The following is an 18436-nucleotide window of genomic DNA, read 5'->3' as shown; positions in this document are numbered from 1 at the left end:
ATATTGATTCTCTACCCTCAAAAGGCATAATGGTATTCTAGATGAAAGGATTTCTAGAATAGAGGAGAGAGGAAAACAAGTTATAGAAACTTGTTTAATTTATTTTTACAAAAATTATGATATCAATACTTGACCATATTTTACTTTTTCTATGACCGCGCGAAGTGCGGATAAGTACACTAATTAAAAAAATAAACATACACACGAATAAGTTAAGAAGATTCAAACACTTTGTGTATATACATACACACACAAACGTGCAAAACAACGTTAGAGCTCCCAATTTTTCTAGATTCGCTATCCTTTTGTACAGAATTTTCAATGAGGTTATGTCTTTTCATGTCCAAAAGGTTCACAATATAATGGCTTCCCTTCCCTGAAATTCACCTGCATTGCCTCAATTGGTCATGTCACTTTAAGTCAACATCACAAATGGACTAATTGAACCAGACACGAAGACTATGTTCATTGAAAGTCGTATGATTCTCTCAGTCGCAATTCCCACAGTGTAGTCTTAAAGCTAAAACAGAAATTGCTAAGCCGACGAGATGTCAATTATGGAGAAGTCTGGTGTGTAGCGTTGAATTCACTGTACTTTTTTCAAATTTGGAATTTAACAATTTTAGTAGATATTTTATGAGTTTTCACATAAGAATTTACACTCCAAGTCGAAAACTAAATTCAGATGAATATATATAATATGAAAGTATTTTGAATCCATCGGGTGGAGTGGGGGGATGTTTCGCGCGGGGGGGGGGGGGGGGGAGGAAGGGGGCAGTGGCATATCTAGCATAATAAGTGGGGTTCAATTGAATCCCTAACTTTTGATGTAGAATATAAATTTATGTGTAAATAATTATTAAAATTGTAATAAATAGTAGATATGAACCCATAACTTTAAAAATATAATGAGTTTAATACTAAAAAATTTAATATTGAACCCCTACAATTTAAATCTTGAATCTGCCTGTGGTGAGGGTAATGGCCATAACACGTTGCTGTTAACATGTAATCAAGATTGAACAAAATCTGATGTTAACCTCTAAGAGAGCACCATGTGTCGACACATCGTCGAGGATTAATTTATCTCGTTCTCCTTCTTTCTTTGATTCTTTATTTTTTAACAGGAAGGATAGATATTATTTATATTAATACTAAGACCCCAACTGGGGAGTAAACACATTACAAGTACCAGTAGCGTCTCTTAGGACACTTTCATTATCCAAACTAGCTAGATAGTTACCATTGTCTTCACTTACATACTTAACACAAAACATAGTACTAGAGGCCGTTTGGCTTAGCTTATAAGTCGTTGATTAAGCTTTTTTGAGTGTTTGACTGACCAGCTTATAAGCCATTTTATGTTTAAAATAAGCCTAAAAAAATAAGTTGGCCTATTTGAGTGGGCTTAAAAAAAGCAGCTTATAAGCTCAAAAAAATAAGTTGGGTTATCTCAAGGCTTATAGGCTCCTAGACTTATCCAGACTTAGCTGGTGAACAACACTAGTAGGTGAAATAGCATAGCTTTGGGAAAAGTATTCAAAACACACTCAAATTATGGCCAAAATTATCATAACACACCTCAACTTTGCGGGGGTCCTATGACCCCCCTGGACTTATTTTTTGTGTATTATTTACGCTTTCAACCGGTGACCTGGACTAGCAAGTGAAGCTACTCTCCTTCGACAGAAGAGAAGATAAAAAACTATATGGACCAAAGGTATATTTGCCACATGGCCGTCCAAATAACGTTTTTAGTTCCCCAAATCCAATATCAAATCCCCACAAACGGTTAGATCTTGTTCTATTCTTCCACATTGAGTTCTTTCCCAAATTTTGTGGTAAATTTCTTCTCTTTATGTTTCAATTCTTACCCAAGATTGGATTCTTACAATTTCTTTTCCCAAATTTTTGATTAAAAATTCGGGTTAGCTATGGAAGAAACAAGATTGGATTTGAATAAGCTTCAAGATTGGATTTGAATAAGCTTTGTATGGACAATGAAGATCCAATGTTGAATGCGGAGGTGCGATGCAGTCACGGTGTGTTTCTCCCATTGAAGACTTCCTGGTCCGACAACAATCCCGGAAGAAGATATTGGTCTTGCCCCTACTATGGTTCGAAGAAGTGTATATTTTTTCGATGGAGGGATCTTTCCAAAGTTGATGAAAAATCGAAATACATTATTCCAAAGTTGGTGAACAAAATGAAGGAGATGCACGGAGAATTAGCTTCAAAAGAGAAGAAAATTAAGGAGATGGAAGAAGGATGTGAAAGTTCCGAAATTGCCGAGATGTTGAAAGAGATTGAAATGGAAGAACAATCTGCCTCAAGTGATAAGAAAATGAAGGAGATGGAAGGACAATCAAGTGTGATTAATCTGGGCGAAATTGAAAATGCAAAAGAGATAAAATCGAAAAAGAACGGGATCAACAACTTTAGCTCTAATTTGATTTTCACATTTTGTATCTTGTTTTGTTTTGCTAGTTGGATCAGTTGGTTAATGCGAGGAAATGCTTCAACTTGTCATGACCAATTGCCTTAGTGTTTCTTGTATTTTTGAAGTTAAATGGTTTAGTTTAGTGCTTAATGTTAGGTAGGCAGTGCTTGGAAAAATGTCTTTTGTGTTGTGGTTAATGTTAGTTAGAACTACTTTTCCTTTTCTTTTGTCTTGGTTAATGTATGTTAGGAAATCCTTTTTAGTTTTCTTTTGTTCTGTGTTTAATGTAAGTTCGAAGTTGATGAATGAAATCCCTTTAATTTAGAAAGCAAAGGTGTTACATGCGCTCCAACATAAACCTTGCTTAAATTGAAAACACAGAGACCTAGTCTAATCTATTTCTATGATCTCCTTTTTTTTTTTTTTCAACAAGGAAGTGTATCCGGTCCCTAGTAGCGTCACAGGCCTTGAAACACAATACATCCCCTGTCCTGAATCCGTTAGCATCTATAAATTCTTTCCATCCTTGATAGAGGCGCGTATGAGCACCAACTTTGTATTTCATTTTGTATGCACCTCTTTCGAAATTACAACATGGCCTTCACGGTCATCGTCCGGGAGAAATTCAAGAATGCTACTTGGAAGGATCTCGGAAAAACATGTGATTACTAAAACTAAAATAACAATTGAAAATAACAAATAAATTAGATGAACACTTACGAAATCATCCTTTTCGACGTATGATTTGGTCAATTTTTTCTCAAAATAAGCTACCATTTTCGAATTAAGGCTCATGTTAGAGGCTGCGTAGAATGCTATTTCATAGTATTAGAGTGTGAGTGAAAGCCTATATTTATAATGTGTTTTGCAATAAATTACCCACTACTTAACCCCCAACCACCTTAGCTGTTGTTGACCACCTTTAAATCCGGTCAAAAGCTTGACCACATTTCGTGAGCAACATTTATTTCGTTCAAAATGCTTGACCATATTTGGTGAGCAACATTAATGTAGTTCAAATGACTGACCAGATTTCACTTGGTCCATAAACTGCACATTTCAAAAAGAAACAGCTGCACCAACATAGGTGTCATACCCTATTTTAACCGGGGTCAAAATAGTTTATAACATACCGGTAATTCCGGGGTTATTTAAAGTTAAGAGTCGCCACCTAATTATTTACGGTGAATTAGGGCACCTAAAGTTAATTAAAGTAATTATCTAAAATTGATTTTGTTTTAAAGTCTGCGAAACCAAAAAGATTCTAGGTAAGGGTTCAAGTAGTCTAAAGGGAAGGTATTAGGCACCCTTTAAGACCCATTAACAATGGTTAACCGACCGGACTAAAATTAATTAGACCTTTTAAAAAAAAAAAAATTAAAGTGTAAAGCAGCTAAGACACTACTAAAAGAAACTTTAGAGAGTTGATTTCAATTTGTAAAAGGTCAAGTCCTTTGAGTTTGCAAAAGTTGATTCACAGACAATGGTAACTAAACGACCAAAACCTGAATAATTTGAAGCGGACTTAAATAGAAAAGGACTGAAAAAAAAGTTTAGACTCCTGTTTTATGTCTAGGTCTTGAAAAATATGATTTGCCTATGGTCCAAATATTGCTAGATAGATATAAACCGACATCGGTTTCAAGTCTCTTACACCTAAGGACGTATCACATGTAAGAACTAATTAGTCTATTACTAACTAAAGTAAAACCTTAAAGGAAACTTAATTATAAATTATGAATTAGCGTCGATCTTAATCACAAAAACAAAATAAAGGGTTAGTCACAGAGGAAATTTTAAACATTATAATGAATAGGCCAAAGTAATGTAAATGATAAATGCCATTTTTTGGCTTTTGCAAGATAGCAATATCCTGCAATTTTTGGCTCAAGAGAGTGAGAGGGTAGACGATGAAAGGGGTGCGAACTCCGTAATCGGTATCGTTGAGTTTCAAAGTGAAACTCTTCGGCTCCGGTTGTACATGCGAGAAAAAAAGAAAAATAAAGATTAGCATAAGATTATCACATGATGAAGTCAACAGATTTCAGACCAAGCGAGAGGGTTGCTGCCATCAAACAGCAGCTCAAATCATATTTCTCAACAAGCCAAGTTCTCAAAATAAGATTGCACATTAATCATTTTAGCCTTGAAACGAAAGTTTAGTGATTGATCTTAACTATTCCAATCGGCATTTTCAACAGAAGAAAGATTAGGGAGTAACTTCGATTCATAAAAAAAAAAACCAAATGATATGCCTTACATGTCTCCAAGAAAATACAGATGGCAAATCATTAAACTCTACTACTGAAAATTAACATAGTTCTACAAAGAGTGTACCATCACCTAGTATTGACAACACTACAGACCTTTACAACAACCCACCTAATTAATTATGCACTAAATTAATACTAACCACCAAATCCAACGACATAAACGCCACAACCATAAACTTAACAGAATAATAGACGCCAATAATCGAGTAGGATGACATAACAACAGTAGCTTCACAAAGCGTAGAGCCTTTTAGACAAGTACAAAAGTCAACTACAAAGGCCTGTCTCTATTTAGTATTACCAGCCTTCTCAACGAACTGAAGAAAGAATTCCAACCGCAAGCCAAATATTTCATACAAACACCCACATGTTTATGAGAATTCCCTCACTAGACAAAAATCTTAGAGTTGGAATCAAAATAAAAACAAACAGAGTATTGTCCTCATTTGATCGCAGATACACACACAGAAATTCTTTCTTAGCACTGTCATCTTCATTTACATGTTCTATTGTTTTCAGGGAGCTTGCAGATTACAGGTACTTGGACGCGAAAAAAGTATTTTAGAAAATACGTTCATAACTGATTAATCTTAAAATAACACATGAACCAGTGATTTTACCAATATCAAAACTAACCTACTGAAATTCAATGGCAGACCAGGTCACTTAACTTCTAGAGAAAATCTAACACCTAGTCTCTGACTCATAAAATACATATACTACAAGAAACAAAATCAAGTTTAGGTCTAGTAGAACTTCAACACAGATTCCAACTATTCCACCACATAACAGAGAGCATGGATTTCACCAGCAAGCGCACAATCAGAACGTAAGTTAATCTCCTAACACGCGAGGCAAATGTTTTGGAATATATAGAATGTTCACGAGCATTTTGTCGAGCACTCATAATTTAGACGATGTGCAACCAGAAATCATGACCTTAAATTTAAACCAATGGACATGAGTTTAACAACATCCGGGATACAAATCGCATAAGTAGAGCCTCCTCATAACACTTTGACAAAACGTGATTCGAACAGACCCAGAAACAGGACTTTTAAACAAACTAAAAAAGTAGCCATGTTTCATTAGCATTTATTTCATTTTGTCGCGATCTCAAGCGAAGAAAGAATCGGATAAAGGGATCGGGTTTACCTCTTGCGGGTGCAGTGAACAGGGGTACGGGGTCCAGATCTATGCTCGAACTCGACGGACTCCAAACCCGAAAATCTTAAAAATCCCGATAGAAAGAATACTTTTTTTACCACAAGCTTGGTTTGATTTTCAAATAATTTCAGAACGCAAGTAATGGCTCCGCCCCCCTCGGCTGAGGACATAATATAATATTTATAGGTAACAAAAATGACTAGGGTTTCCTCTGAATTCGAGGTTTTTGGATCCAAACAAAAGCTAAAAGAGCCGTTTGAATTCAACAATCGACTCTCTAAAGTTGATTTTCCCGTAAAAAATCAAAAAGTATTTTGGCCATTTGTGTTGACCGGATTGTTGAAGGTAGGAGATAGGTGAAACTTGTATAGAAATGGCATGGCGACATCTGCCCTTGGCCGAGACGAGTTTGGACCTTTCCTTGAAATGGAAAAGGGAAGAAGAAAGACCAAAAGACGTGGCTGTGTGTGCATTAAGTTTACTCCGAAAATGGTGATAGCAAAGTCTGCCATCATTGAGAAAAAAAAAGGACTGTTTGTTGAAAAAGGAAAGAAATCTGTATGCGGCTGTATTCATTTAGGTTTAGGTTAGTGGAGTTGAAGATGTAGGGGTTGGCCTGTCCTGTGGGTATGTGGGATTATGGGTCGGCCGGCCGTGCCGGGTACGGGTGGTCGTTTTGGGTGGTGGGATTATGGGCTGGGCGAATTAATAAGGGATGTGGGCTGCTGATGAAAGGTTTCATTTGGTCCGTGATTTGGGCTCAATTTGACGAATTGGGTTGCAAATTATGGATCTTTTCCTCCTTCATTTTAATTATTCTTTGAGCTTCTAATTTAATAACTAGTACAATATATACTATGTGAAGACGATTAATAATTAGTATGTAGAAAATAAAGGATTTAATAAAGTAAAATTAATTTAACGAGTACAAATCTTAAAAATGAAACGATGACGAACCATTTAAAATTTGTGATAAAGTAACGAAAGTAATGTTGATAGTAGAATAGTGAAAATGAAAGTAATGATATTAATAGCAGTAAAAATAAAAATAGTAGCGAAAATAAAATATTTAGATTTAATAAATTTAAAAACCCAAGGAAATAAATTGGAATAAAGGAGGGACAAAATTGGGTGTCAACAATGGGTTGCACATTCTGGACATTAAAAATGTGCACCAACAATTTCAAAAAGAAACAGACATTCTGGACATTAAACACGTGCACCAATCAACTGCTGAAAGAGATAGAACTGACTAATAGAAACAAAACTTGGTATATATAAACAATTGCACCAATATAAGTTTGTACAAAAGTAGTGCATCACATTCATGATGATGCAACATTCAAGTGCAGAGCATAATGTCACAAAACAAGCATCTAAACCACAGCTACTTTAGTTTGTTTATGAACTGCAAAAGCTGCCAACTACATTAACTTGTTCTACCAACTACCAACATATTAACACTATTTCCATGGATCCTTTGTCTGCGAGTTCTGGGTTGCTGTCACTTTTTTCCTTTTCTTTACCCCCATCTCTTCAAGCTGGCTTGATGTAATTCTTCGTTTGCCTTCCACCTCACTCCGCCCTTGCTTTGTGACCAAGGTCCCCAAGAATATCACCGACCTTTATATGCTTTCTTGGAGCAAAGATCAATTATCCTACTACTTGGCAAGCCATGTCAGTAGACAAAGCAAAATAATTGTTTATAGTTAGTAAACTCACTTGCAACAAATATACCCATTCCAACAAATATTTCTTACTCTTACATTGTATATTGTAAATCCATTTTAAGGACAAGTATACCCATTCCAACGATCCTAGGCCTTTTGTAAGGGGTAGTTCTTCTTCTTTCATTGTCAACGTGATGTTACACTAGAAGCTTGAGAGGTTTTTCTTGGTCTTCCCCTCCTCATATTAGATCGAGAAGCACAGGTTGATCGGTGCATTGGTCGCAACAGTGCGACTAGAAGCTTGAGAGGTTTTTCTTGGTCTTCCCCTACTCACATTAGACTAAGAAGCAACAGGTTAGACAGATGCATTGGCTGCAACAGGTGCGTCATAACTTGTTGCATTTTCAAACCATTTAGCAGTAATGGTTGTCCTCCTTGTTCCCATACCTCTTGTTGGTGCTTGCGAAGTACTTCTAGCCTTGCACTTGCTGTTGGTGTGCTTCGTAAGTACTTGCCTTGCACTTGCTCTTGCCGGTGCATTAGGTTAATGAATTTTTCCTTGGCCTTCCCCTAGCTCTTGCTGGTGCTTCAGAAGTTGAAGTTGCCTTTCTTGGCCTTCCCCTAGCTCTTCCAGGTGCAACACTTGATTCAGCAAAGCTTGGCTGAGATGCTGCAACAATATCTGGTCCATTAGCATAGCTTGTTCTACCAGAATCCTACCAAAAACAGTAGTGTCAAATCAAAACCATTACTACAAAGAGTATAAAAATAGAGTTTAGTTTAAAAGCCCATACCTTCAAAGGACATCCTCTTTTATTATGATTTTTACCATGACAAATGCTGCAAGTCATGTCAACTCCTTTTCTTGACAACTTACCATATCTTTTTGACTCAGTGGCTTCTCTTCTCTTGACCTTCTTTGTCCGCTCGGCATAGGCTTTACAACTGGTGGTGCAACATAGGGGTTATTGGACTCTGGCCATATTTTCATATTGGTGACTGGTTGAAGAAAATGACAATAAGTCCTCAAGTAGGTCTTCTTATTGTAGCGGCTATCAACAAACTCAATGGGTTCATACTTCTTATGTAATATGACAGAAAGGGCATGTTGACATGGTATTCCCTTGATCATCCAGGTTCTACAACTGCAAGTTCTATTTCTCAAATCAACAGTATGTTGATATGGCCCATCACTAATTTCAAACCGTCTCTCACCATTGAAATCAATATTACATTCCATTGACTTCTTTATGTTGATTTCTAGTACCCTCAGTGCCATTGGAGATATATTGGTTAACCATGTTTTTGGAAATTGACTCAACTGACCTATTCTAGTCATTACCTTCACTCTAATCTCTTCAAGCATAATGATAATGGTTTTATGCATTGGTTCTAAAATCCAGGCATTGAAGCTCTCAGACATATTATTGTCCACACTATCACACTTAATGTCGGTTCTAAAGTACGCTTTACACCAAGTTTCGGAGTGGGTAGTACGAGAAATCAACAATATCCTTACCATCCTTGGCAAGATTCAAGTTGTTTCATTTTGTCTAGATTTATCTTCATCTCTCCTTCAAAGGTGCTTTTTGCACACTTCCAGAATTGGTTCCTTCTTTGAAGACCTCTCCATCCTTTTGCCTAGTTGGCTAGGATGTGTCTTGCACACATCCTGAGCTCCACCAGTGGTAACAATTCTTTCATAGCTGATTGAAGCCCCTACAATTTTGACAAATAATTATATATGAATGGACAGAAACTAAATGAAGAAAAATAAAAGTGATTGTCATACCTTTTGCATGTCTGATATCACTGTGTAGTTGCTGCCATCTCTCATTCCCAAATCAGCTATCAACAATTTCAAAAACCATGTCCAAGTGTTCTTATTCTCATATTCTGCTATAGCCCAAGCAATAGGCAACATTTGATTATTAGCATCTTTAGCAACAATGAACCAATAGTCATCCTTTGGTTATTCCCTTTAAGAAACAACCATCCAAACCAATACACTTCCTACAGCCACCTAAAAAGCATTTTTTTCAAAGCATCAAAGCAAATATAAAAACTTTCAAACACCAACCTACCACTTTCATCAGGTCATCAACCTTAACAACACAAGTACTCCCAAGATTAGTCCTCAACATTTCATCCCTATAGTCAAATATTCTTCCAAACTCTAACACATGATCACCCATGATTTCTTGGAGTACTTTAGCTCTAGCTCTTCCGGCGAAGGTTTTTCCAACATGTATGTTAAGTTCTTCCCTAATCAACTGCTAAAACTTAAAAATCCTAATGTTTGGCTGTTCTGTAATTCTATTCTTGCGATGCTTAGACAAGAGCTTAGCATTGCACATGTAATTTCTAGTAGTCTTGACACACCTATGTTTAGGATTGTAGGCTTTGATCATGAAATCATTAGTATTCTTATCAAGACTTGCATATAGCAGCCATGGGCAGCCATCCCTCCACCTCGCCCTAACCTTTTTGGGCTCATTGATAAATTTCTCTAACTGCACACCCGTTGAAGAGCATATTTTGTAACAGCATCCCTAAACTCATTCACGTCCTCAAAAACCATCCCCAACTCCCACATAACTTTTTCAACAGTTTTGTCAAAAATTATCCTTCTCCTGGCCCTCCTAGACCCTGACTCATCATCTATATCTGATTCAACACTATATGCATCAGAACTGACATACACTGGCTCATCCCCAACTACCTTAACTTTCAAGCTTGTATCAGGAGTAGCAGTTTCATCAAAGCCCAGATCTGGACCAACTTCACCAACAGGAATTTCTCCAAGGTCATTTGGTATCCTTTCTCTTCTTTTCCTCCTCGATATGACCTCCTTTCAGCCCTCAAATTTATGCACTCTTCATGAACATCATCACTTTCATGTTCAAGATTATGTTCATTAAATAGTTCGGCTTGGTCGACTCGTAACTATCATCGATGGATCGGTCGATTCAAGAATAGGAAATTCACTACTTAATGGGTCTTCAGAAGCAAAGCAGCTTCAGCAATGCCTATTGGTTCGGCAGTCAGATTTCGTAGGCTATTGGTTCTTTATTAAAATCAAACCCATCCCCTTCTTGGATACCCCCATCCCTTTCTTCATTAAAAGCAGCCAAAGATTCCTCATTGGGGCTAGTGTATTCCAAAAAAGCAATGGGACCATATACATTATCTAAATTATCAACCATGTGACAAACATAGATTTCAATAGTATCCCCATTTTCAAAACTTTGTGAAATTTCCAAATTGTCCCTATCAGTTTGGATTTCTACAACACTGTCACTATTAGGTCTCCTAACACAAAATGAACAAATTGTAGTATACCCTAGTTCTTTAATATAATCCCTTAGTTCAAAAAAGAACATCCTGTCCATATCAATATCCAAAAACTCTGTTATTTGTCCACCCTCATACTTTGGTTGCCCACTACTAACATCCAAAACCCCACCATGATACCATCTCAATGTTACTAATACAAACCCACTCATACCTGAAATTACAATTCAGTAATAGTACAAACAATCAGTACCACACATATACAATAACAATAGATGGTCAACAACAATCACAACCCCACACACACATCAAATAACAACAATTAAATTCAGACTTCTGACAATACAAGGCCAAACAGTGTATAAAATCAGATTTTAGGGTGAAAATAAATTGGACGCACTTACAACAGTAATACTACACAACATAAGATTACACATCTCTTAACCCCAATTTAAACTAAGAAAAACCCATAATTTTTCAACAAACCCTAAAAATTCATACGACAATGTCACAAATCCTATATAATATAGAAAAAAAAATAAACTTTACGCGTACAATACTGACAAAGAACACGACTACCTGGTATTTTTTCAGTTCACTAAAAGCTTGACACAACCTTGAAGATAAATCGACGATTTCGGGTCAAAATCCACCGCGATGTTTTCACCTAAACTTAGTTTAACTATGATTCACACTGATTTGCAGAATAAAATGGTATTTGAGTGATTAAAATGGTAGAAATCGAGTGGAAGGTGAGAGAGAATTTTGGATTTCAAATTTTGGAAAGCAAGATAATGAAAATGACTCGTCTGGTTTTAAATTTATGAGCGCGTGCATACACTCAAACTCTTTTGAGTGACTTTGTCCGGTTGAAAGTGTAAATAATACACAAAAAATAAGTCCAGGGGGGTCATAGGACCCCCACAAAGTTGAGGTGTGTTATGGCAATTTTGGCCATAGTTTGAGTGTGTTTTGAATACTTTTTATCACGACCCAACCCCGTAGGCCGTGACTAGTGCCCGAGCTGGACACTAGCATACATACACAATAGCTATAATCGATCCACAACTAGCATGATAAGAAACTTATATATAAAAAGGCAAGATGTCGTCTCAATACTTTTGTCGCATATGTATATACATCAAGACAACCCGCTCCTGCGGAGTCACGGCTACCACGGATAACATCGTACATAAGCGGCAAGGCTATCACAACATGTGGGTACGCCCAACCTAACATATACGCAAGCGACAATATATATATATATATATATATATATATATATATATAGATATATATATATATATATATATACGCAAGCCGACAAGGCTGCCACTACGAATGGGTACGTCCCAAAACATAAGTCATAGATACACAACTGAACGACAACTATATACAAACCCACACACATGTCTACAGACCTCTAAGAGTAACAATAGTATCATATGACGGGACAGGGCCCCGCCGTACCCCTAGATAAACACATATATACAACAGGAAAATCTGTACCAAAAGCTAGGCTCCGGAACAAGGGAGCACTCCAAGATAGCTGAATGAATATCCTAAGCTAGCGGATCACCAAAACGAGCGTCTGTACCTGCGGGCATGAAACGCAGCCCCCCCGAAGAAAGGGGGTCAGTACGGAATATGTACTGAGCATGTAAAGCATGAAATACGAAACGGATCATCTGAAGTAAGGGTATAGAAGACTAACACGAAAACCACAAGGCTTGCCTTTGAAACATAAATCATGTGTGACCATATCATACCCAAATCATTATGGGACTTAGTGACATAATTAGATAATCATCCTGTACATATGCATATATAACGTGTCCCGGCCCTCTAGTGAGGTACTCGGTAAATAAAATCATCATGTACATGTACATATAACGTGTCCCGGCCCTCTAGTGAGGGACTCGGTGAATAAAGTCATCATATGCCCTCCTAGCCGCCATCCCCATATCATCATATCATCATGTCATCATATCATCATATACATATACATATAACGTGTCCCGGCCCTCTAGTGAGGGTCTCGGCGAATGATGCAATGAAGCTGTGCACGAGAACACGTCCTGGCTCGGGACTCAGTGGAAGATGTAACAATATGCACGAGCAGAGTAGTAAGTAACCATATACATATAAGTCAACATTTGAGATTCAATAGATAAGTAAACTAATCAACGCTCGAGTATTAAAATGATAGTCATGTTTTCTCTAAACGTCATTAAGAACTATATTAAGGAAAGTCTCAGGAGTCATAAACATGTATCAAGTCAATCCGAGACAACTTATGAAAGTTAAAGACATTATTCATTATAGAATCCTTTAGGAATAGGGACTTTTATGCATCATTTACTACTCAGTCATATAAAAGACTCGAGGGCAATAGCCCGATCATCATAAGAAATTCAATATCAAGAAGTGAATAGGAATCATAAAACATGCTCGGAACTTATGAATAGAGTTACCCCAAAGCTCATATCGTTTCATACTTACATCTAGGACATGCCAAAAGAAGAGAGGATAGGCTTTACATACCTTTAGCGTTTACTCGCAACGCAACACGTATACGTTGCCCAATAGTATCTCAACCTATATTAAGACGTCAAGAACTACGATTAAACTTACGAAGAGATTCAAACGCATCCTAATGTTAGTAACTCCCTTCTAAACAATTTGACGACATTTCCTTTACATTCAAATCAACTACATACAATCAAGCCAACACCAATGATCATGCGTTCAAGTGCTAACCCGAGACCATTCAAACAAGACTCGAGAACGCTTCGGACAACCCGCACAACATCTCAAACAGCCCAACCAACATACCATACCACCCGCAATTCCAATTCAACAAGAACAACAACAACACATTCTTTTCTTTCAATTTCATGAACTATACCAATAACCACATGTTGACAACATCATTTACATAATTACAACAAACTATATTAACATCATATTAACTCCTATAACACCCACAACAATTACAACTTCAATCTAGAATCATTAAACCTTCATTTTCACCATACAATCCATAACAACAACAATCAAAATACCAAGTTAAAATCAATTCACCATTTCATGCACAAACAGCCCCTACACGGCCTCAACATCAACATATAAAATTCCATGATTTATATTCATTTCTACATGCTACAACACGTTCAAAAGAAGATTGAACCTTACTTTTTATACTTGGTTTCTCAACTCGGTTCCAACTTGTGCCTTGAATTTATACTTGTTCTTGTTGCCCTAAACTCAACTCCACGTTATTACACACCTTCTAATGAGTTGAATTGCTTGGAAAAAAATATTTTTTGATCAACAATACTCAAGCTCAATCTCGGCCAGCCATGGCCGAGAGCTTTCTCTCTCCCTCTCTAATTTTTCTAAGTTTGCAAGATGAATAATGAATATCTAGTTGAAGGATGAGTCATAAAATGCTATATATAGGAAGTCCATGGGCTGGACATGTGTCTCACCCAAAGTGTGAGCCAATTACAATTGGCCATGTCACGGGTGGGGCCCACACGCCACTATGGCCAATTAATGAAGTGATTAAGTCTTAATCCCACTTTAATAATCTAATCTTGGTTAATTAATCCCTAATCTCCATTAATATTTCTATACCAAATAAAATTTATAAGCAACTTGTGATTAAAACAAAATCGGAGATTAAAAATCTCTACCCCGTATCCCAAAATAGTCTTGTCCTTAACTTGTCGCGATTAACTTTAGAATGTCCCAATGTTTAAAAATACGGGATATAACATCCTTCCCCCCTTTAGAACATTCGTCCTCGAATGTTATACTAGTCTTACAGGGTCTTATAAGCACTTTGGGGGAATCTCTTTCATAGCTATCATATACAGTTCACTTAGCATTCAACATAACCAATTTAGGGGTTTAGATTGCCTGTAGGCGCAGGAAACAAGTGAGGATATTTCTTCTTCATCTCCTCTTCAGCTTCTCAAGTCATCTCCTCTCTGTTATTGTTCCTCCACAGTACCTTGACGGAAGCCACGTCTTTAGTACGCAACCTTCTCACCTGACGATCCAAAGATAGCTACAGGGTTCTCCTCATGCGATAACTCCTCTGTCACTTGGATATCATCCACGGGGAATACCCTGGAAGGGTCACCAACGCATTTGCGAAGCATAGACACATGGAACACTGGGTGTACTGCTTCTAGATCAGACGGTAGGTCTAATTCATAGGCAACCTTGCCTACCCTACGGACAATCTGATAAGGCCCAATATACCTCGGGCTAAGCTTCCCTTTCTTGCCGAATCTCATCGCACCTTTCACGGGTGATACCTTCAAGAATACCCAATCGCCAACCTGGAACTCCAAGTGTCGACGTCGATTATCTGCATATGACTTCTGTCGACTCTGAGCTGCTAATAATCTTTCCTGAATAAGCTTTACTTTATCAACTGCTTGCTGAATCATATCTGGGCCAATTAACTTAGTTTCACCGACATCAAACCAGCCAATAGGTGACCTGCACTTTACAACGTACGCAGCCTCATACGGCCATCCGGATGCTTGGAATGGTAGCTGTTATTATAAAAAAACTCAATGAGTGGTAGATGTTCATCCCAGCTACCTCTGAAATCAATAACACAGGCCCGCAACATATCTTCTAGTGTCTAAATGGTACGCTCCGCCTGTCCATCAGTCTGAGGGTGGAATGTCGTGCTAAGACTCACCTGCGTCCCCAATCTTCCTGGAATGATCTCTAGAAGTTAGTTGTAAATTGAGCACCTCTGTCTGATATAATAGATGTGGGAACTCCGTGAAGTCTTACTATCTCCTTGATATATAACTTTGCATAGTCCTCAGCTGAATAAGTAGTCTTGACTGGAAGAAAATGGGTTGATTTTGTCAGCCTATCCAGAATAACCCATATGGAATCATACTTCCGTGAAGTGCGCGGTAAACCTGTAATGAAGTCCATATTAATTACTTCCCACTTCCAAGTCGGAATTTCCATCTCCTGTAATAATCCACCAGGCTTCTGATGTTCGATCTTAACCTGTTGGCAATTCGGGCACTGAGCAACAAACTCTGCTATGTCTTTCTTCATACCATCCCACCAATACAAGCATCTGAGGTCATGATACATCTTTGTTGACCCCGGATGAACAGAATAACGGGCATAGTGCGCCTCGCCCATAACCTGTCGCCGTAGCCCTGCAACCTCAGGTACACATAATCTGCCTCTATATAGTAGTACTCCGTCAGGTGTAATCTCGAATGGAGTCTTCTCCTTTTCAAGGGATGTATCCCTATACTGTGCTAGAACAGGGTCCTCATATTGGCGCCGCTTCACCTCTTCCATAATAGAGGATTCAGCAACTCCTCGGACAGAAACCCCAGCATCTCCAGAATCAGCCAAACGGACTCCAAGACTAGCTAGCTGATAAATCTCACGAACCATTTCTTTCCTTTCTGGTTGCACGTCCGTCAAGCTGCCCATTGACTTACGGCTAAGTGCATCTGCTACAACGTTTGCTTTTCCTGGGTGGTATAGAATATCGACATCATAATCTTTCAGCAACTCTAGCCACCTCCTCTGCCGCAAATTCAGCTCCTTCTGCTTAAAGATATACTGGAGGCTTTTGTGATCTGTATAAATATCAACATGCACGCCATATAGATAATGCCTCCATATCTTCAAAGCGTGAATCACCGCTGCTAATTCCAGATCATGAGTAGGATAATTTCTTTCATGCTTCCTGAGCTGCCGGGAGGCATAGGCTATAACTTTGCCATGCTGCATTAATACACAACCTAGCCCAACACCGAAGCATCACAATAAATGACATAGCCATCTGGTCCCTCAGGAAGAGTTAAAACTGGAGTTGTAGTCAACTTCTCTTTCAAAGAATCGGAAGCTTCGTTCACAAGCATCAATCCATCGGAACTTAGCCGCCTCCGAGTTAGCCTCGTCAAAGGCGCTGAAATCGAAGCAAACTTTTCCAGAAATCTTCTGTAATATCCTGCCAACCCCAGAAAACTACGTACCTCAGTAGGTGTCGTAGGTCTAGGCCAAGTCTTTACGGCCTCAATCTTCTGTGTATCTACCTGAATGCCATCAGCTCCAATAATGTGCCCCAAGAATGCCACTGAAGTCAACCAGAATTCACATTTAGAGAACTTAGCATACAATTTCTGGTGCTGGAGCACCCTAAGTACCGTCCTCAGATGGTCCGCATGCTCCTCTTCTGATCGTGAATAGACCAGAATATCATCAATAAACACAATCACGAACATATCTAGGAACGGCTTGAATACTCGGTTCATCAGGTCCATAAATACTGCTGGAGCATTAGTCAGCCCAAAAGACATCACCCTAAACTCATAGTGCCCGTATCGGGTCCTGAAGGCGCCTCTTTGGAATATCTGCCTCTCTAACCCGCACCTGGTGGTAGCCTGACCGCAGGTCTATCTTCGAGAAACACTTAGCACCCTTCAACTGGTCAAATAAATCATCAATCCTGGGGGGGATATCTATTCTTTATGGTCACCTTGTTCAGCTGCCTATAATCAATACACATCCGCAGCGACCCATCTTTCTTTCTCACGAACAATACTGGTGCTCCCCAAGGTGACGTACTGGGCCTAATGAAGCCCTTTTCTAACAAATCTCTCAGCTGTTCCTTCAGTTCTTTCAGTTCTGCAGGTGCCATTCTGTAAGGAGGGATAGATATGGGCTGAGTATCTGGTAGCACATCTATAGTGAACTCTATCTCCCGCTCAGGAGGAAGGCCTGGAAGTTCATCTGGGAATACATCTGGAAATTCACTGACTACCGAGACTGACTGAAGAGTCGGTGCCTCTGCTTTCAAGTCATGCACACGAACCAGATGATAAATATAACCCTTTCTAACCATCTTCCTTGCCTTGAGGTATGAAATAAACTTACCCCTCGGCGATACCGTATTCCCTAGCCATTCTATGGTTAGCTCCCCTGGGAACTGAAACCGAACTACCTTGTTTCTACAATCAACGTTAGCATAACAAGAGGCTAACCAATCCATACCCATAATAACATCAAACTCAGTCATATCTAATTCTATCAAATCTGCCAAAGTATGACGACTATATATATTCACCGAACACCTTTTATACACCTGTTTTGCTATAACAGAATCTCCTACCGGTGTAGCTACCTCAAATGGTTCAATCAATTCGGGTTTGATCCCGATTCTACTAGCAACAAAGGGAGATATATATGATAAGGTGGAGCCTGGATCTATCAATGCATATACGTCTCGAGAGAAAATCGATAATATACCTGTAACCACATTTGGTGACGCCTCCTGATTTTTTCTACTGGCCAAAGCATATAGGCGGTTCGAAGGACCGCTAGAACTGGATGCTCCGCCGCGACCTCTACCACGGCCTGCTGGTGCCGGCATACCCTGCCCCATAGGGCGCATAGCTACAGAAGAAGACGAACCAAAGAACCGACCCAGTAGGCTGAGCTGTACCACCTGGACTACCCCCAAACGGACACTCTCTCATAATATGGCCTTGACGGCCGCAAGAAAAACAAGCGCCAGTAGCGAGACG

Source organism: Lycium ferocissimum, chromosome 9 (genome assembly GCF_029784015.1).
Source record: "Lycium ferocissimum isolate CSIRO_LF1 chromosome 9, AGI_CSIRO_Lferr_CH_V1, whole genome shotgun sequence".
NCBI classification, from domain to species: Eukaryota; Viridiplantae; Streptophyta; class Magnoliopsida; order Solanales; family Solanaceae; genus Lycium; species Lycium ferocissimum.
This window is presented reverse-complemented; position numbering follows the sequence as displayed.